The sequence below is a fragment of the Ovis canadensis genome, chromosome 5 (assembly GCF_042477335.2).
Source record: "Ovis canadensis isolate MfBH-ARS-UI-01 breed Bighorn chromosome 5, ARS-UI_OviCan_v2, whole genome shotgun sequence".
NCBI lineage: Eukaryota > Metazoa > Chordata > Mammalia > Artiodactyla > Bovidae > Ovis > Ovis canadensis.
Window position 1 is genome coordinate 103,879,011 of NC_091249.1, and position 21,573 is coordinate 103,900,583.

Below are 21,573 nucleotides of genomic sequence, written 5' to 3' on the forward strand. Positions count from 1 at the left end.
GCTCAACATTCAGAAAATTATGATCATGGCATCTGGTCCCATCACTTCATGGGAAATAGATGGGGAAACAGTGGAAACAGTGTCAGACTTTATTTTTCTGGGCTCCAAAATCACTGCAGATGGTGATTGAAGCCATGAAATTAAAAGACACTCCTTGGAAGAAAAGTTATGACCAACCTAGATAGCATATTGAAAAGCAGAGACATTACTTTGCCAACAAAGGTCCATCTAGTCAAGGCTTTGGTTTTTCCTGTGGTCATGTATGGATGTGAGAGTTGGACTGTGAAGAAGGCTGAGCGCCAAAGAATTGATGCGTTTGAACTGTGGTGTTGGAGAAGACTCTTGAGAGTCCCTTGGACTGCAAGGAGATCCAACCAGTCCATTCTGAAGGAGATCAGTCCTGGGATTTCTTTGGAAGGAATGATGCTAAAGCTGAAACTCCAGTACTTTGGCCACCTCATGCGAAGAGTTGAGTCATTGGAAAAGACTCTGATGCTGGGAGGGATTGGGGGCAGGAGGAGAAGGGGATGACAGAGGATGAGATGGCTGGATGGCATCACCGACTCGATGGACATGAGTTTGAGTGAACTCCGGGAGTTGGTGATGGACAGGGAAGCTTGGCGTGCTGTGATTCATGGGGTCGCAGAGAATCAGACCTGACTGAGCGACTGAGCTGAACTGAACTGAATGACCTGGGGGGTTCATCTTTTAGTTTCCTACTTTTTTGCCTTTTCATCCTGTTTATGGGGTTCTCAAGGCAAGAATATCAAAGTGATTTGCCATTCCCTTCTCTAGTGGAAGGAATGATAATTCCCTTCACATTTTGTCAGGTACTAGCTAGGTAGCAGGTATCAGAGAAGGCGATGGCACCCCACTCCAGTACTCTTGCCTGGAAAATCCCATGGATGGAGGAGCCTGGTGGACTGCAGTCCATGTGGTCGCGAAGAGTCGGACACAACTGAGTGACTTCCCTCTAACTTTTCACTTTCATGCATTGGAGAAGGAAATGGCAACCCACTCCACTGTTCTTGCCTGGAGAATCCCAGGGGGAAGCCTGATGGGTTGCTGTCTATGGGATCACACAGAGTCGGAATGACTGAAGCGACTTAGCAGCAGCAGGAGCAGCTAGCAGGGATTGGCCTTCAGGCACTCAGTGTAGCTGGAGAACATGCCTAGTGCCCTGGCTGTCCCGGTGCTGGTCCTTGTTGAGTGTTTAAACCTTCACTGGCCATCAGGTGTCGGTCAATATGCAGCCAGAGGTTGAGGCAAAGGCCCTCTGGGTAACGTTGGAGCTGATGTTGGATGATGCCCAAAGATCAATTGCCAACATATGGTCATCATACAAAAGCAATGGAAGCAGGGCATTCAAAAAAAAAAATCTACTTCTCCTTCATTGACCATGCTAAAGCCTTTGACTGCATCAAAACAAACTGTGGAAAGTTCTTAAAGAGATGGGAATACCAGACCAGCTGACCTGCCTCCTGAGAAACCTGAATGCAGAGCAAGAAGCAACAGTTAAAACTGGACATGGAACAGTGAAAGTAAAGCAAAATTCACTCAGTCATGTCAGAAAGTGAAGAGGAACTAAAGAGCCTCTTGATGAAGGTGAAAGAGGAGAGTGAAAAACTAACTTAAACTCACCATCATTCAAAAAACTAAGATCGTGGCATCTGATCCTAGCACTTCCCGGCACACAGATGGGGGAGATGTGGAAACAGTGTCATATGTCATTTGCCAGACTGAAGCTGAAGCCGAAGCTCCAATACTTTGGCTACCTGTTGAGAAGAACTGACTCACTGGAAAAGACCCTGATGCTGGGAAAAACTAAGGGCAAGAGGTGAAGAGAGTGACAGAGGGTGAAATGGTTGGATGGAATCACCAACTCAATGGACGTGAGTTTGAGCAAACTTAATGAGACAGTGATGGACAGAGAAGCCTGGTGTGCTGCAGTATGGTCACAAAGAGTCGGACACAAGTGAGTGAGTGAACAGCAACAACATGAATATTTGGGGAAGATACCCAGAGGCCCTACAACTATCCTGTTCCTCTTTCATGTTTTGCCCAATAAAATGTTTTAGCATTCATTAGTGGATATTGCCTGGAACAATTATTAATGTAAAGTCATAATGGTGATTTTATATTTTCCTTTTCCTTCAAATTATTTTCAACTCTTCATTAAGTTGGTTCTGCTTCTTTCTTTCTTCTTTTTGCTCTCTCATTCTTTCTTTTTCATTCCTTCCCTTTGCTCCCTGCCTGTCTTTCTTCCTTTCTTTCTCTCTCTCTCTTTTCCTTCCCCCTCTATTCCTTCCTTCCTTTTAACATGTTTATATGATAATGAAAACCATTTGATAAATAAATAGGTTTGGAGAAATCACATTACTTCATTTTAAGACTTACTGTGTGTGCTCAGTTGTTCAATCTCGTCTGACTCTTTGCAACCCCATGGACTGTAGCCCTCCAGGCTTCTCTGTCCATAGGGTTATCCTGGCAAGAATACTGGAGTGACTTGTCATTTCCCCTCCAGGGGATCTTCCCGACCCAGGGATTGAACCCATATCTCCTGCCCCTCTAGCATTGGCAGATAGATTTTTATCACTGAGTCACCTGAGAAGCCCCGATACTTACTATATACAACTACCGTTATCAAGGTATTGTGACATTGGTATAGAGAGACGTGGATGAAAGAAACAAAAAGAAAAAGTGAAACTTGGTCTAAACCTCTACCCTTATACAAAAAAATTCACTCAGAAAGGGATCATAGATCTAAGTGTAAAACCTAAAACTGTAAAACTTTTATAAGAAAATAGAATATCTATGTGGCCTGTGGTAGATGAAGGAGTCTTAAATATGACACTAAACATGTAGTTCATAAAAGAAAGAGAAACGATAAATTAGGCTTTAGCAAAATAAAAAATCTTTCTCTCTTTGTAACAGACAATTTAAGAAAATGACAGACTACAGACTAAGTAAAAATATTTGTAAATTACGTATCCAGCAAATAAAATGTATTTTTAATGTATGAAGAACTCTTAAGATTGTACAGTCATAAAACAATACATTTAAAAATAGGTCAGAGGATTCGAATAAACACATGCAAAAGGAGATTCGATGATGGCAAAAAAAAGGGCCCATGAAGATGCATTCACCTCATTCCTTTAGTGAAGTCGCTCAGTCGTGTCCGACTCTTTGTGACCCCATGGACTGTAGCCTACCAGGCTCCTCCCTCCTTGGGATTCTCCAGGCAAGAGTACTGGAGTGGGTTGCCATTTCCTTTTCCAGGGGATCTTCCCAACCCAGGGATCGAACCCAGGTCTCCCGCATTGTAGGCAGATGCTTTACCATCTGAGCCACCAGGGAAGTCTCACTCCTTTACTGAAATGCAAATTAAGGTCCTGGTAAGATAACCACGTGCTTCCCAGGTGGCGCTAGTGGTAAGAACCCGGTTGCCAATGCAGGTAGACATAAGAGACACAGGTTCAATTCCTGGGTCAGGAAAATCTTCTGCAAAGGAAATGGCAGCCCACTCCAATATTCTTGCCTGGAGAATCCCATGGACAGAGAAGCCTGGCAGGCTGCAGTCCACAGGGTCGCACAGAATCTGACATGACTGAAGTGACTTAGTATACACCCTTGCATACAAAATACCACTACGTATCTGTTATCATGGCTAAGGAAAAAAATACTGGCAGTCATGAAAACTGAAGATCATAACATTTGCTGGTGGCAAAATGGTATAGTTACTCTGAAAGCATTTTGGAAGTTTCTTATAAGAGTTAAACATACACTTATCATTGGACCCAGCTATCCTGCTCCTGGGTTTTTAACCTAGAGAATTGAAAACCAATGTTTACACAAATATCTGTATAAATATATTTATGACACCTCTATTCATAGTTGCCAGACCAAACCAAAACAAACATTAATGGGAAGAACTCAAACGTCCTTCAGTGGGTGAATGGATAAACAAAATATTCTCATCCATTCAATGGGATATTACTCAGCAACAAAAAAGACAAACTGCTGATATATCCAACAACTTGGGTGAATTTCAGCGGTATTAAGCTGAGTTCTTATTAGGCTCTTTGTTTCAATTTGTATGACAATTTCAGAAAGAAAACAAAAAAACCCTATACTTTTTGAGAACAGATCAGTGGTTACCAGATGTAAGGTTACGGGAGGAAGTAACTACATGAGGATTGCAAAAGTGAGTTCTGTATAGTGAAGAAACTATTCTGTTTCTTGACTGTGGTGGTGGTTACACAAATCCAATATATATTAGAATTTATTGAACTGAATTTTGAAAGAAAAAAGTCAATCAGTTCAGTACAGTTGCTCAGTCCTGCCTGACTCTTTTCAACCCCATGGACTGTAACCTGTTAGGCTCCTCTGTCCATGGACTTCTCCAGGCAAGAATGCTGGAGTGGTTTTGCCATTTCCTCCCCCAGGGGATCTTCTCAAGCCAGGGTTTGAACTCCAGTCTCTTACGTCTCCTGCGTTGTCACTAGTGCCAGCTGGTGAAACCCATCAATACATAAAACACTGCATAATCTGTTCAACACTTTGAACATTGAATGATGTAAGTTGAAGTTTTGAAATATCAAGAATTATATATCAACCCATATGATAGCATATACTATTTAAGTTAAACAGAATTAAAACAGTATTATTACAACTTTAAAGAAAAAGCTATCTGCATGGAAGTCATGATGACATCCAATAAGAAGGTGAACAGTTCTACTGCTTTTGATTGCTACAGTGTACTAGATGCTAGAAAGCCACACTTATATTCAATTTTTGTATGGCTATTATCATTCCCCAACCACATTATTATATACCTGAAAAAGATAAGCAGTAATAAAAGTCAACCAATCCTATATTTCAGTGTTTATAAGACAACAAAGTAAATTTAGCAAGCATATCCAGCATGTTTATATTTGAAATAACTCTATTTTAGGGTGTACAGTAGTATTTATCTATTAAAAAGCACTTTTGTTTTAAAATTCTCTTTATGTCCATAAAGACAGAAAAATCAAACAACTTGCTAAGGATATCACAGGAACACTATGGCCGCTGTGGCAATCATGTGTTTATTTAGGTTCTCTTCCTCGATGGCTCAGCAGTAAAGAGTCCTCCTGTGATGCAGAAGACACAGGAGACACGGGTTCGATCCCTGTGTGGGGAGGATACCCTGGAGGAGGGCATGGCAACCCACTCCAGTATTCTTGCCTGAAGAATCCCATGGGCAGAGAAGCCTGCCGGGTTGCAGCCCACAGGGTCGCAAAGAGTGGGACATGACTGAGCACAAAGCACATTCAGGCATTAAATCTAGGAAAATAAATTAAACATCCAAATATGATATTGTCAAGTCCCTTGGGAAAAGTTATGTTTTTAATATAAATAGTTTTGTCAGGATGTTTATATCATCAGTATCTTTGGATGAACTTCATTTTAGACTTCTGGATTTTGTAATTACAATCATGGCATCAGATCCCATCACTTCATGGGAAATAGATGGGGAAACAGTGGAAACAGTGTCAGACTTTATTTTTTTGGGCTCCAAAATCACTGCAGATGGTGATTGCAGCCATGAAATTAAAAGATGCTTACTCCTTGGAAGGAAAGTTATGACCAACCTAGATAGCATGTTGAAAAGCAGAGACATTACTTTGCCAACAAAGGTCCGTCTAGTCAAGGCTGTGGTTTTTCCAGTGATCATGTATGAATGTGAGAGTTGGACTGTGAAGAAAGCTGAACGCCGAAGAATTGATGGTTTTGAAGTGTGGTGTTGGGGAAGACTCTTGAGAGTCTCTTGGACTGCAAGGAGATCCAACCAGTCCATTCTAAAGGAGATCAGTCCTGGGTGTTCTTTGGAAGGACTGATGCTAAAGCTGAAACTCCAGTACTTTGGCCACCTCATGAGAAGAGTTGACTCATTGGAAAAGACTCTGATGCTGGAAGGGATTGGGGGCCGGAGGAGAAGGGGATGACAGAGGATGAGATGGCTGGATGGCATCACCGACTCGATGAACATGAGTTTGGGTGAACTCCGGGAGTTGGTGATGGACAGGGAGGCCTGGCGTGCTGCAGTTCATGGGGTCGCAAAGAGTCGGACACAACTGAGCGACTGAACTGAACTGACCTGAAAAGAAAACATTCTATTATGGGGCAGAATTGGAAAAATTATTTACAAACATTGACATTTTCTTTTGGACTTAACAGTAGATAGAGTTTATATTATTGTTATTAAAAGCATTTCAAAAGTCATAATAAAAAGCATTTTCCAAGCATTTACACAGAAAATAGAAAAGGAAACACTTCTCCTGTTATGGATTTGTCAATATTTTGTAGTCATTCACTTTTTTCTTTCATATTTTGAAGCTATGTTTTAGATGCACACCAGTTTGGAATATTCTATCTTGGTGAATTAAACACTTTATCCATATATATAGTTTCTCTTTAGCTCTACTAATTGTTTCCCCTAAAATTTATGTTATCTATAAAATTAAATGGCCATATTGGTTTTCTGTGGTTACTATGGTTATGTTTTGGTGTAAAATATTTCCCCTATAATTTTATCTTCTGTCTTTCAATACTGTGGTTACTAGTGTTTATTATAGATAGCATATAGTTGGATTTTGCAGGTATGCAGTGTAGCTCTTAAAATGAGAGTTCAAAGTGCTTTAACTGCAAACATTCTTCCTCTCATTACATGGTATTATTGCCAGGATTTTAAAATACTTTTTAACCTCCTAAACTAAACAGTTATATTATTTACTCTATCCATATTATTTTAGATTTATCCATATGCTCATCATTTTTTCTAGGTTGATTTTCTCTCATCCTAAAGTCCATCTTTATTATTTCCTTTAGTGAAGGTCTTATTCTAGCAAAGTGTCTCGATTTTTATTTGCTTAAAATTATTCTTTTCCGCTTATTATTGAAGGATAATTTCTCAGGATATATAGATCTATTCTACTTTATATTATTATTTAAGTATAATATTCCAATGACTTGTGGTTTTCATTGTTACTATTAGATTTTAATTTGTGTTCAAAATTATGAGTGCATTTTTGGATGGCTTTTAAAATACTATCTTTTTCTTTAGCATTATACATTTAATTGACATGAGTCTAGGTTTTAGCTTATTTTGAGATAATGATAATCTCAGTGGAGAAGGGATACCTTATTGGGGGCAAGAACTCACTAAGTTTCAAATGTGTGGGAACTGTTTTACTTTAAGCTGGGTGATGAGTTTTTTGTATCCTATTTGGAAATATTAAACACATATGAAAATTTAAATTTAAGAGTGTTTCATTCTCTAACCAGTCATGCTATAAAATTAGGTACATTATTATTTGTAACAATATTATACACTTATATTTTAACATAATATTCAGTAATTTTATCATGCCCCATTTCCTCAACTGGAGTGTGAGCCTGGTTTATTCTACATTGCCTTGTTAATTTTTTAGACTCTTGGGCATGGAGTTCTTCAATGAATAAGCTTCAGTTGATTTACTCATTAGAAAGTGATATGAAATAATGTTAAGAATACAGTTTTCTCAGCTAAATCTCTACAGTATTTAATCTAGTTTCACATTCTGAAATTTTTGAGTTGTTAATTGACTATGCTTAGCATTTTCATTTTGCATATTACTCACTTGTTTCTTGCCTAGATTCTGACTTAATATACCTTTTCATTTAAACAACTCCCATCTTCAGAATGAATATGTCCTGCATAAAACCACAGAAGACCTAAATAAATAACATACTGTGGGGGCTAAGTACAATATCAGGTTAGTCTGTTTCCTTCAGAGAGCCCTGGACCCAAGAGCCCTTCAGTTTTACAATTTGTTGAGGTGCAAGACAGTTCTTGGCTGAGCTGACTCTTTTTCAAAAAAGAAAGGAAAAAGAAGCTTTACTAAAACAAGTGCACACTTAACCCCCACCGCAGTTTCATTTGCAGTGGTGTTTACAATGGCATTTAGTGCAAATTTTCTATTTTCTCTTGTAAATGTTTGGAAAATGCTTTCCATTGTAACTTTTGAAATACTTTTAATAACAATAATATAAATTTTATCTACTATTCAGTCCAAAAGAAAATGGCAATGTTTATAAATAGTTTTAATTTTTCCTTCTTGACAGTTATTGTCCTTCATGTATCTTGAATTTATGACTTTCTGGAAAATCCTCTATTACCGTTCCACCATTCTGCATATACTCTCTCTAGTCTTCCTCTCTTCCTATAATTTTCTGATGAGTTTTGAACCTTTCTTTTCCTCCATGTCTCACAACCTCTCTCTCAACTAAAATTTCTCCATGTTTTTTTTTTTTTAATTTCTTCAGATCTATCTTCTTCAACTTCTCAACTTCATATGTGGTAAGTGAACCTAAAGCTGTAATCCTAAGGTGATGTAGTAATGTATTGGGTTGGCCAAACTATTCTGTAACATCTTACAGAAAACCCAAACAAACGTTTTGGTCAGCCTAATGTCTGCCTATCGGCTGAGGAGTCCCTTTCTGAGCTGTTTTCTGCTAAAGCATGAGGTTTTAAATGTTTTTGTTTAAATATTATATTCCCATTCTGAATGTTATTTTTTTCCGTTTTATGGTTTTACTGAAAATAAAGCTTATGTTCCCAATAAGCTTCATATAAACAAGAGAAGATTCATTATTCAAACCACATATAATTTAACTAAGAACAATATACAGACTGGCCAAAGGTGATGTTTCATCTGTGTTCTTTAAAAAACAAAAAATTCCCTGGTATGGCCATCTTCAGACAGGATTTTAAATTTGGGAGAACGATAAAGGAAGGTATTTGGATTCTAACCTCTGCTACAGTCTGGCCGTGGGAACATTCCAAATATATTTTGGGGTCCTTTAAAATCATTTCACCAGGACTGAAATGCTTTCACTGAAGATGGCCTTTGCATAATAGTTTATTATTCAATCTAAGAGGTGATTTAGTTATTCTAATTATTAGTACTTTTTTGTAAACTTGGAGTAAGTGATGGAATTCAAGCAATAGGGTATATCTAAAGTTGACTGCTGTCGTTGTTGCAAAGTTGCCAGTCTGTCCATTAGAGATTAGGGAAATATTCAGGAAATAAGATTGTTGATTCTTCCAAGTACATGGAGGATTTATAATAACGATGCGTTCTAATTCTTTATCTTCATCTGTAACATATTGCTAATATTTCTGTTTGAAGTGATAAACAGAGCAGTCTTCTTGCTTTTATAAAGGCTCACTCTTTTCAAGGCTGTGCCAGTTGTGCTAGTCAAAATGACAAATGCCGTATATTACTTTTCCTTTAACTCTCTCCCCATAAGCAATTCTGAGAAGAGACAAAGTTCTTCTGTGTCTCTGAGACTTTGCACAAGGTCCTCACTGTGGGAAAGGTTCCTCTTTTCGTCACCATTCCTCAGCTTTACTCCTATAGCACCCCCAGATTTTTACTCTATCTTTGTAACTTGTGATTATCCCGTGGGATATAGTCTGTATATATTCAGTCTGGGATAGACAGATATTCTCTGAATTCTCTTAACACAGTATGCAGGGTACTGTATTATAATTATCTATTTATTTGAATGATTCTTTATTATTCTCTGATTATTAGATTAGGAGCTCATTGAAAGCAGAGATTTTCATCATCTCAGTTTTTCCAGTGCCCAGCATACTACAAATAAAGTAAACGGCTGTCTTTTCACCTTGCTTATATTTTCCTTTGTTGTGCAGAAGCTTTTAATTTTAATTAGATCCCATTTGTTTATTTTTGCTTTTATTTCCAGAATTCTGGGAGGTGGATCATAGAGGATCCTGCTGTGATTTATGTCTGAGAGTGTTTTGCCTATGTTCTCCTCTAGGAGTTTTATAGTTTCTGATCTTACATTTAGATCTTTAATCCATTTTGAGTTTATTTTTGTGTGCGGTGTTAGAAAGTGATCTAGTTTCATTCTTTTACAAGTGGTTGACCAGTTTTCCCAGCACCACTTGTTAAAGAGATTGTCTTTACTCCATTGTATATTCTTGCCTCCTTTGTCAAAGATAAGGTGTCCATATGTGTGTGGATTTATCTCTGGGGAATGCAAACTAGTACAGCCACTATGGAGAACAGTGTGGAGATTCCTTAAAAAATTGCAAATAGAACTACCTTATGACCCAGCAATCCCACTTCTGGGCATACACACCGAGGAAACCAGAATTGAAAGAGACACATGTACCCCAATGTTCATCGCAGCACTGTTTATAATAGCCAGGACATGGAAACAACCTAGATGTCCATCAGCAGATGAATGGATAAGAAAGCTGTGGTACATATACACAATGGAGTATTACTCAGCCGTTAAAAAGAATTCATTTGAATCAGTTCTGATGAGATGGATGAAACTGGAGCCGATTATACAGAGTGAAGTAAGCCAGAAAGAAAAACACCAATACAGTATACTAACACATATATATGGAATTTAGGAAGATGGCAATGATGACCCTGTATGCAAGACAGGGAAAGAGACACAGATGTGTATAATGGACTTTTGGACTCAGAGGGAGAGGGAGAGGGTGGGATGATTTGGGAGAATGACATTCTAACATGTATACTATCATGTGAATTGAATCGCCAGTCTATGTCTGACGCAGGATGCAGCATGCTTGGGGCTGGTGCATGGGGATGACCCAGAAAGATGTTCTGGGGAGGGAGGTGGGAGGGGGGTTCATGTTTGGGAATGCATGTAAGAATTAAAGATTTTAAAATTTAAAAAAAAAAAAAAAGTGAATGGAAATCTACACCATAAATATAATTCAATATACTTGTTCAAAAAAAATAAATAAATAAAGTAAACGAAGAAAAAAATACAATCTGGTTTAATTACTAGGCTTTAAATAAAGGGTTTATTAAATTATAAAAATGATCTTTGAATACAGTTGCTATAGAGTTTCTACTGTTCTCCTAAGAAGGACAGCATTTCATGACAGCTATGTTTAGCTAAGCAAAATCATTAGTCAATCTGAGTGTGAACACAGGAACAATTTTGTTAATTTCCTTTCTCAATTTACCTTCAGTTGTTTGTGTTATCCTTCAGTTGCTAAGTCATATCCGACTCTGCGATCCCATGGACTTCAGCATATCAGGCACCCCCCATCCGTGTTTACTATCTCCCAGAGTTTGCTCAGATCTTCAGTTACTGAAGATAACACAAAATTTACTTGCTGACTTATATCAAAACCTTTTCATGGTAACAATGGTGGAATTAGAAATACTTTATTCTCACCATGTATAAAATTTGGGGACTGAAGACTGATTCAGATTGTAGAATGCAGAAGTTTACTTTTGTTCTGACTCCTCTCTCAGTTATGAAAGTCTTCATCCTACTACCTTTTGGTCCAGAAAAACTGATATAAAAAACAAAAACTCAAGCCTTTGTTAACGAATTTATGGACATATTTGTATAATTTACATAATTATATGTTTACTATCTGTCTTACAGAAATTCAGTTATGTCCTAACTGGAAATTTATGGAGGATAATTCTCATAAATTCAGTTTACACATTGCCTGGTCCAGCACAATAACAGATGTGGAATGCATGTTTTTTTATAATGATGTAAAAATGTTCAGTTGCAAAGGTGGGCTGTGGTCACATAATCTTCCTGTTCCCTACTCAATGAATAATTCAAGCAGTAGCCTTCACACTCCCCATAAGATTGAGAAGATATACCTATTCCCAAGTCTTGTTTTCTATTATTGAGACGTAAGAAGCTACTGCAAATGCAGAGTCTCTGGGGCCTTGTTACAGGGGCCAGCTTCAAGTTTCTATTGTGAACTCAAAAGGATATGTCAGGAGAAACTTTAGAATCACTAGTGAAAGAGCAGGCATAGTTTCAGGGGCAGTGTCTGTATTACATGGACAGTGTGTGTGTATTTGGCAAAATAGTGTATGTGTTGAGGGGTGTTCCTTCACTTGTTTTGTGTTTTATGGACATAGTCAGGTATTGAAATCTCTCTAAGGATGTTATTTGAAAATATATAATCTTACATGGAGAAATATAGATAACATATTTTGAAATTATGTATTATATATGGTAACTACACATTAATTAGTTATAATTGACATATATGAGAATCTTAAATAGTTGTATGTTTATGTGAGAGGAGAAAATAAAAAAATAAAATGTAAACTTAAATGCAAACCTATATGTGACGTGGCTATCTGAGTGATTTTGTAACAATTATCCACTGGACAACAGCAAATGAGTCCATTCATTAGGTTCTTGGAACCTGGGGAGAAGCTATTTCACTCCAAATATATAAAAATAATTATAACAAAATAAATTTTCTGTGTTTATAAAAGGTATTAAATATTTCATGAGGGAAAATAGTGCTAAACTTTAGTAACAGATTTCCCATAATTAAGGAAAACAACTTACTGTGTTTTTTTCCCCCTGAACAAGGTTCTGATTGAATGAACCAACCACTTTCTACACTGCTAAGTTTCCTTTCGCAAGCGTTGCCTGGAAAGAAAGTCCTAGGTGAGTAGTCTCAAAAATATTGCTTCATTTACAATTTTAAATGATATTTTCATAAGAAGTCTGTTGACAAAGACAGCCCAAACAGGAAAACAATAGAAAACTTTATGATGTATAAAATGAATTCTTCAAAAGAATTTTGTTTCGAAATGCCAAGGGTTATAAGTCAAATGTATGCAGCACATATTACTATTTATTACCTTGCATTGGCTGAAATTCATCTCTTCTGACAACCCTGGGTAAATCATGTTACATATTTCATAAAATATGAGTGCTGGTCCTTTTCTGAAGATGCCACTTAGTGTGTGAACTCACTGCCATTGGCTGCCTCCCAGTTGCTGTAAGCTCCCTTAAGACCACTACTTCTGCAGAGTCCTATGGCAGTTGAATCAGAGAAGAAAAGGTATTTATAGAAAACATATGCAAAAGGTTGATAGCTCGTCCAGTTTTTAGTGCACAGACTGACAGCTAAATACAAATTGAGAAATGTAAGTTTCACTTCAAGCAAATTTACTGGGTGAAAACCTCATTTTTTCATTTCATTTGAATACATTCACTGGCTTCTCAGAATATGCAACTTTATAGTGAGCATATTTTTTATTCTTGAAGGCTCATTATTTTACAGTGAGGTTACTGAACCTAGACCACGTAGGGCAGATTACCCAGCATAATATTAATCAAAATATACATGGCAAATGGGATTCCATACAGTGCCATACAGGCATCTGTTTTTAACACAGAATAAAAAAGTGTGTTTAGCTCCTTTATTAAAAGGTATTATGGACAATTTATTTTTAAGCCATCTCTCTAAGACTGTTAACTGGCATATAATTTAATGTACTCTCAAGGAACTTGACTTTTACTGTTTCCTTCAAAACAATGATATATAAAAGAACCTTGATATAAAAATGCCTTTGACCCTGAGAAAAGACTTAAATAGATAAGAATAAATTAAATGATATTTTAGATGCATGTAACAGTTACTCTGGATCTTGTAAAATAATGTATTTTCTGTTGCCATGTATGCCTTGATGGAAAAATGAGGCCAGTTCTGTTTCTAAAGGCACAACTTTTGTTCTCTGAATAAACCATATCAGTTTTGTAAGTTTTGCTTAAATCTGACAGAGTTGTCAAATGCCTAAATATTTCTAAACCAACGAATGAAAGGAGATCCTGTGAATTTTTATAAGAGAGAAGTAAATTCTATTACATCTGTTTAGGAAATTTGGGACAGTTTAGAGGGTACTAGATTTTATACTATTTGTATAGTATTTTCTTAATAGAGAAAAGGAAGCCAGTTCACTTCCATTGAAATATAGTCAGATAATTTAACACTAAATAGGCAATAGGGATAATGATAGGAGAAGAAAACTAGGCTAAGAAGTATAAAAGAAAACTAAACATTGTGACATTTTTAATTGAGTAAATTGTTTGAATGCTAAGTGGAAAATAGAATATAAATCATAAAGGTAATGCAAGAATGCATGCTCTTTTCAAAGAAGTGAAAATATTTGAGAATAATACTAGTAAGTGAAAAACAACAACAAAAGCAGCAATAAAACCTTGACATCACCCCCATTCCTCCTGCAATAAGATTTCATGTCTTGCTCTAGGTACCTAATATAAATGATTTGGAAGGCATCCTAAAAACCTTTATATATATTTACATAGTTATATATATTATTGTTTATATCTATATGTTGACTGTATATACATGTATGTTTACATAAAGGTATTATACACTACATATGTTTGTATATATGTATGGGAATCCCATGGACAGAGGAGCCTGGCGGGCTATGGTCCATAGAATTGTGAAGACTCAGACGTGACTGAAGTGATGGCACAGCACATGTGTGTGTGTGTGTGTGTGTGTGTGTGTGTGTGTATATCTATATATATATGTATACACATATAGTCCACATATAATTTAAAAAATTTTTCACTTGAAGTAAAATGAATCAATATTTTGGTATTGTGTCATTTGTCTGGCTTTTTCATACTGTTTTTAAGTGTGGCTAGTACATGGAGAAGGCAATGGCACCCCACTCCAGTACTCTTGCCTGGAAAATCCCATGGACGGAGGAGCCTGGCAGGCTGCAGTCCACGGGGTCTTGGAGAGTTGGATGCAACTTCACTTTCACTTTTCACTTTCATGCATTGGAGAAGGGAATGGCAACCCACTCCAGTTTTCTTGTCTGGAGAATCCCAGGGACGGAGGAGCCTGGTGGGCTGCCGTCTATGGGATCGCACAGAGTCAGACATGACTGAAGCGACTTAGCAGTACTAAGTATCTTAAGCATTTCCCTACTGATAGACTCTGGATTAATTTAAATTTTTGTTTACAAATGTAAAGAAATATTTAGGTCTATGAGGTAGATTTCTAAGTGATTAATTGATTTTTCTGGATATTCTAAAATTTTATCTAAGAAGATTATGCTTGTTTGTATCTCTTCCCCCAATGGTAAGAGAACTCCTCTCACATCCTCATCAACACTTTATATTATCAGCCTTTATGGATAATCTACTGGTAAAGTTTTTCATTAATTTAACATGCATTTCCATTACTACCAGTGAACTGAGTATTTGTACCTCTTTGTTGCCTACAGACAGACATACACAGACGCACAATCATACATGGATTATAATCTTCAGTTCAGTTAGTTCAGTTCAGTCGCGCAGTTGTGTCCGACTCTTTACGACCCCATGAATCGCAGCACGCCAGGCCTCCCTGTCCATCACCAACTCCCGGAGTTCACTCAGACTTGTGTCCATCGAGTCAGTAATGCCATCCAGCCATCTCATCCTCTGTCGTCCCCTTCTTCTCCTGCCCCCAATCCCTCCCAGCATCACAGTCTTTTCCAATGAGTCAACTCTTCACATGAGGTGGCCAAAGTATTGGAGTTTCAGCTTTAGCATCAGTCCTTCCAAAGAAATCCCAGGGCTGATCTCCTTCAGAATGGACTGGTTGGATCTCCTTGCAGTCCAAGGGACTCTCAAGAGTCTTCTCCAACACCACAGTTCAAAAGCACCAATTCTTTGGCACTCAGCTTTCTTCACAGTCCAACTCTCACATCCATACATGACTACTGGAAAAACCATAGCCTTGACTAGACGGACCTCAGTCGGCAAAGTAATGTCTCTGCTTTTCAATATACTATCTAGGTTGGTCATAACTTTTCTTCCAAGGAGTAAGTGTCTTTTAATTTCATGGCTTCAATCACCATCTGCAGTGATTTTGGAGCCCCCCAAAATAAAGTCTGACACTGTTTCCACTGTTTCCCCATCTATTTCCCATGAAGTGATGGGACCGGATGCCATGATCTTCATTTTCTGAATGTTGAGCTTTAAGCCAACTTTTTCACTCTCCTCTTTTATTTCATCAAAAGGCTTTTTAGTTTTTCTTCACTTTCTGCCATAAGGGTGGTGTCATATGCATATCTGAGGTTATTTATATTCCTCCCGGCCATCTTGATTCCAGCTTGTGTTTCTTCCAGTCGAGCGTTTCTCATGATGTACTCTGCATATAAGTTAAATAAGCAGGGTGACAATATACAGCCTTGACGTACTCCTTTTCGTATTTGAAACCAGTCTGTTGTTCCATGTTCAGTTCTAACTGTTGCTTTCTGACCTGCATACAGATTTCTCAAGAGGCAGGTCAGGTGGTCTGGTATTCCTATCTCTTTCAGAATTTTCCACAGTTGATTGTGATCCACACAGTCAAAGGCTTTGGCATAGTCAATAAAGCAGAAATAGATGTTTTTCTGGAACTCTCTCACTTTTTCCATGATCCAGTGGATGTTGGCAATTTGATCTCTGGTTCCTCTGCCTTTTCTAAAACCAGCTTGAACATCAGGAAGTTCACGGTTCATATATTGCTGAAGCCTGGCTTGAAGAATTTTGAGCATGACTTTACTAGCATGTGAGATGAGTGCAATTGTGCGGTAGTTTGAGCATTCTTTGGCATTGCCTTTCTTTGGGATTGGAATGAAAACTGACTTTTTCCAGTCCTGTGGCCACTGCTGAGTTTTCCAAATGTGCTGGCATATTGAGTGCAGCACTTTCACAGCATCATCTTTCAGGATTTGAAAGAGCTCAACCGGAATTCCATCACCTCCACTAGCTTTGTAGTGATGCTTTCTAAGGCCCACTTGACTTCACATTCCAGGATGTCTGGCTCTAAATGAGTGATCTCACCATCGTGATTATCTGGGTCATGAAGATTCTTTTTGTACAGTTCTTCTGTGTATTCTTGCCATCTCTTAATATCTTCTGCTTCTGTTAGGTCCAGACCATTTCTATCCTTTCTTGAGCCCATCTTTGCATGAAATGTTCCCTTGGTATCTCTAATTTTCTTGAAGAGATCTCTAGTCTTTCCCATTCTGTTGTTTTCCTCTATTTCTTTGCACTGATCGCTAAAGAAGGCTTTCTTATGTCTTCTTGCTATTCTTTGGAACTCTGCATTCAGATGCTTATATCTTTCCTTTTCTCCTTTGCTTTTCGCTTCTCTTCTTGTCACAGCTATTTGTAAGGCTTCCTCAGACAGCCATTTTGCTTTTTTGCATTTCTTTTCCATGGGGATGGTCTTGATCCCTGTCTCCTGTACAGTGTTACGAACCTCATTCCATAGTTCATCAGGCACTCTATCTAGCAGATCTAGGCCCTTAAATCTATTTCTCACTTCCACTGTATAATCATAAGGGATTTGATTTAGGTCATACCTGAATGGTCTAGTGGTTTTCCCTACTTTCTTCAATTTCAGTCTGGATTTGGTAATAAGAAGTTCATGATCTGAGCCATAGTCAGCTCCTGGTCTTGTTTTTGCTGACTGTATAGAGCTTCTCCATCTTTGGCTGCAAAGAATATAATCAGTCTGATTTCGGTGTTGACCATCTGGTAATGTCTGTGTGTAGAGTCTTCTCTTGTGTTGTTGGAAGAGGGTGTTTGCTATGACCAGTGCATTTTCTTGGCAAAACTCTATTAGTCTTTGTCCTGCTTCATTCTGCATTCCAAGGCCAAATTTGCCTGTTACTCCAGGTGTTTCTTGGCTCCCTACTTTTGCATTCCCCGTCCCCTATAATGAAAACGACATCTTGTTTGGGTGTTAGTTCTAAAACGTCTTGTAGGTCTTCATAGAACCGTTCAACTTCATCTTCTTCAGCTTTACTGGTTGGGGCACAGACTTGGGTTACTGTGATGCTGCTGCCGCCGCCTGTGTTTAGTGCGCTGGTCGCAGCCGCCTCCGCCTGTGCTTATCTCTGATTGTAACCTTAATCCCCCTAAAACAACTCATCCTGGTAGATTTTATTTTGTTTATTTTATTTTATTTTTTATGGAAAAGAAAACAGGGTGCATAACCATTATGTGACTTGCCTCAGGAGTTCTGGTATGGTTTTGCTGGAGGGCTCCACCTCAAGGTCTTTTATAAACCTGTTATCAATGTGTCAGCTGGAGCTGCGGTCGTCTCAAGGCTAGACTGGGGTAGACCGCTTTAAGGTTGGTGTCAGGATTCAGTTCTTCAGGGCCTGTCAGGTTTTTGCTGCATGGGTTTCACTACAAGTCAGCAACATGGCCTCCGACTTCCTTCAGAACCAGACAGAAAGAGTGGTAGAGGCTGAGCAAACAGAAACTAGAGTCTTTTTGTAACTGATCTCAGAAGTGCTATATCTCAGAAGCCCATTACTTTTGCCATATTCCATTCAACAGAAGTGAATGATTATGTCCAGTTCACAAAGTTAGGGCATTGTACAGGGGCATATACGCCGGAAGGTAAGCATCCTCAGGGTGCTAGAGGCTACCTCCCAAAAATGTGTAGGATGATGGAGGCCTGCTTTATAATATTGAATTCTTCCCATAGAAGAATATGGTAGGATTCCTTAATGGAATCGTTTTAATTATTTTGTTATTGTGAATGTGTTTGATCACTCAGTTGTGTCTGACCCTTTGCAACCCCATGGACTGTAGCCCATCGGGCTCCTCTGTCCATGGGCATTCTCCAGGCAAGAAAACTGAGTGGGTTTCCATGTCCTCCTCCAGTGGATCTTCCCAACCCAGGGATCGAACTGAGGTCTCCCGTATTGCAGGCAGATTCTTTACCGTCTGAGTGAATGGGATTTTACAAATTTCTACTTGGAGGTGGCATTGCTGTTAAACAAACGTTTCTCTCTCTGTGTATGAGATGTTTATATATTTTATTTTTATTTTACTTTTTGAATTCAATTAGCATTTTGATCTGCAAATAATAATGACTTAAATTCATTTATTTTAATGAAGTATAGTTGATTTACAATTTCTTATTAGTTTCAGGTATTCTGCATAGTGGCTGAACATGTTTGCTGATTATACTCCACTTAAAGTCATCACAAAATAATAGCTATATTGCCCTGTTCTGTACAGTACATCCCTGTAGCCTATCCATTTTGCATATAGTAGTTTGTACCTCTCAGTCACCTATCCCCATCCTGCATCTCTTCCATTCCCTCTGGTAAATATCCATCTGTTCTCCATACTTGTGAGTCTCTTTCTGTTTTACTATATTTATTTGTTTCTTTTTTTTTAGATTTCACATTAGTGAAGTGTGATATTCTCCAGGTTCATCCATACTGCTCCAAATCTCAGCCACTAATTTTACAGCTGAGAAATATTTCATTGTGTATATATTAATTTTCTTTACTCATGTATCCATTGATGGAATAGTTTGCTTCCGATCTTTAGTACTACAAATAATGCTGCTATGAATATTGGGGTGCATGTATCTTTTCGAGTTAGTGTTTTCATTCTGTTAGACATGTATACCTAGGAGTGGAATTGCTGGGTTATATGGAAGTTCTATTTTTACTTTTATGAGGAATCACCATACGTTTTTCCACAATGGCTTAATTTAGATCCCCACCAACAGTGTGCCAGGGTTCCCTTTTCTCCACATCTTCACCAACATTTGTTATTTGTGCTCTTTTTGATGATAACCATTCTGACAGGTGTGAAATGACACCTCAATGTGGCTTTAATTAGCATCTTCTAATAATTAGTGATGTTGAGCACATTTTTACATGCCTGTTCGCCATCTGTGTCTTCCATGGGAAAATGTCTATTCAGATCTTCTGCCCATTTTTAAATTGGTAGCCATTGTTGTTATTGAGTTGCCTAAGTTGTTTATGTAGTTTGAATGTTAACTCTTTGTTGGTTATATCTTTCGCTAATATTTTCTCCTATCCTGTAGGTTGTCTTTTTGTTTTGTTGATGGATTCCTTTATGTAAAAAGCTTTTAAGTTTGATTTGGTACCATTTACTTATTTTTGCTTTCGTTTATTGTACCTTAGGATACAGATTCAAAAAATATTGCCATGATCTATGTCAAAGAGTACTGTTCCTATGTTTTCTTGCAGGAGTTTTATGGTTTCAGATTTTGCGCTTAGATCTTTAATACATTTTGCATTTATTTTTGTATATGGTGTGAGGAAGTATTCTAATTTCATTGTTCTATGTGTAGATTTCTAGATTTCCCAGCACCACTTATTGAAGAGACTATATTTTCTCCATTATCTATTTCTGCTTCTTTTTTTGGAGGTTATTCGACCATAAGTTTATGGGTTTATTTCTGGACTCTTTATTCTATTTCATTGAGATATGTGTCTGTTTTTGTGCCAATACCATACTTTGTTGATTACTGTGACTTCGTTCTTTTTTTCTCAGTATTGCTTTAGCAATTCAGAAACTTTTTGTAGTTCCATGCAAATTTTAGAATTATTTGTTCTAGTTTTGTGAAAAATATCATTGGTATTTAATAGAAAGTGAAAGTGTTAGTCGCTTAGTCACATCCAACTTTTGTGACCCCATGGACGTAGCCCTCCAGGCTCCTCTGTCCAAGGGATTCTCCAGGTAAGAATACTGGAGCAGACTGCCATTTTCTCCTCCAGGCGATCGTCACAACCCAGGGAGTGAACCCAGGTCTCCTGCATTGCAGGCAGACTATTTACTGTCTGAGCCACAAGCTAGGAATTTAGTAGGAATTGCATTAAATCTGTAGATTGCTTTTGTTAATATTTTAACAATATTTACTCCTCCAGTATAAGAGCTCAGGATACCTTTCCATTTCTTTGTATCATTTTTAATTTCCTCTATCAAGGCTTTGTAGTTTTCAGACACTAGTTTTTTGCCCTCCTTAAACTTATTTCTAGGTGTTTAATTCCTTTTGATGCAATTTTAAAGAGGATTTTTTTTCCTACTTTCTCTTTCTCACAGCTCATTATTATAGAGCTGTATAGAAAAGCAACAGATTTCTGTATATTAAGCTTATATCCTTCAACTTTACTGAATTCATTTATTCCAATAGCCTTTGAGGGGGGCTTTAGTGGTCTCTGTATATAGTATTGTGTCATCTACATATAATGATAGTTTACTACTTCCCTTTCAATTTGGATGCTTTTATATCTTGTATGATTGCTATGGCTAGGACTTTCAACTATGTTAAATATCACTTCCAGTGTATGTTAAATAGGCTGTGAGTTTGTCATAAATTACCTTTATTATGATGAGATATGTTCCTTCTGTATCAACTTTGATGAGAGTTGTTTTTTTTTTCACGACTGAATGTTAAATTTTGTCAAGTGCTCTTGCTGTGTCTACTGAGATGTTCGTGTGTTTTATTCTTTCTTTTGTTAGTATGGTGTATCACATTGATTGGCTGATGTGAAATCATTCTTGCATCCCTAGGATAAATCTTACTTGATCATGGTGTGTGAACCTTTTATGTATTGTTGAATTTGGTTTGCTAGTATTTTGTTGAGAATTTTCTCCCTTTTTAAAACAATTTATTTTTTAATTGGAGGAAAATTGCTTTACAATGTTGTATTGGTTTCTGCCATACAAGAACACAAATCAGCTATAATTATACACATATGACCTCCCTCTTGAACCTCCCTCCCCTGTCCCCTTCCCACCCCTCTAGGTCATCACAGAGAAGAACTTCCCCGTGTTATATAGCAATTTCCCACCAGCTCTCTGTTTTACCCATGCTGCTGCTGCTAAGTTGCTTCAGTCGTGTCCGAC

General features: G+C 37.7%; 1 long non-coding RNA gene across 2 annotated transcripts in view; it reads left to right on the forward strand.

Annotated features, from left to right (window-relative positions):
- The window catches only part of LOC138440512 (uncharacterized), a 409,718-nt gene that overhangs the window by 359,552 nt on the left and 28,593 nt on the right, over nucleotides 1–21,573 (forward strand). For both annotated transcript variants that reach the window (XR_011257062.1, XR_011257060.1), the window contains one exon: nucleotides 12,451–12,528. This is a non-coding gene — a long non-coding RNA (uncharacterized lncRNA). Of the gene's footprint in view, nucleotides 1–12,450; nucleotides 12,529–21,573 lie in introns of those variants that run through there.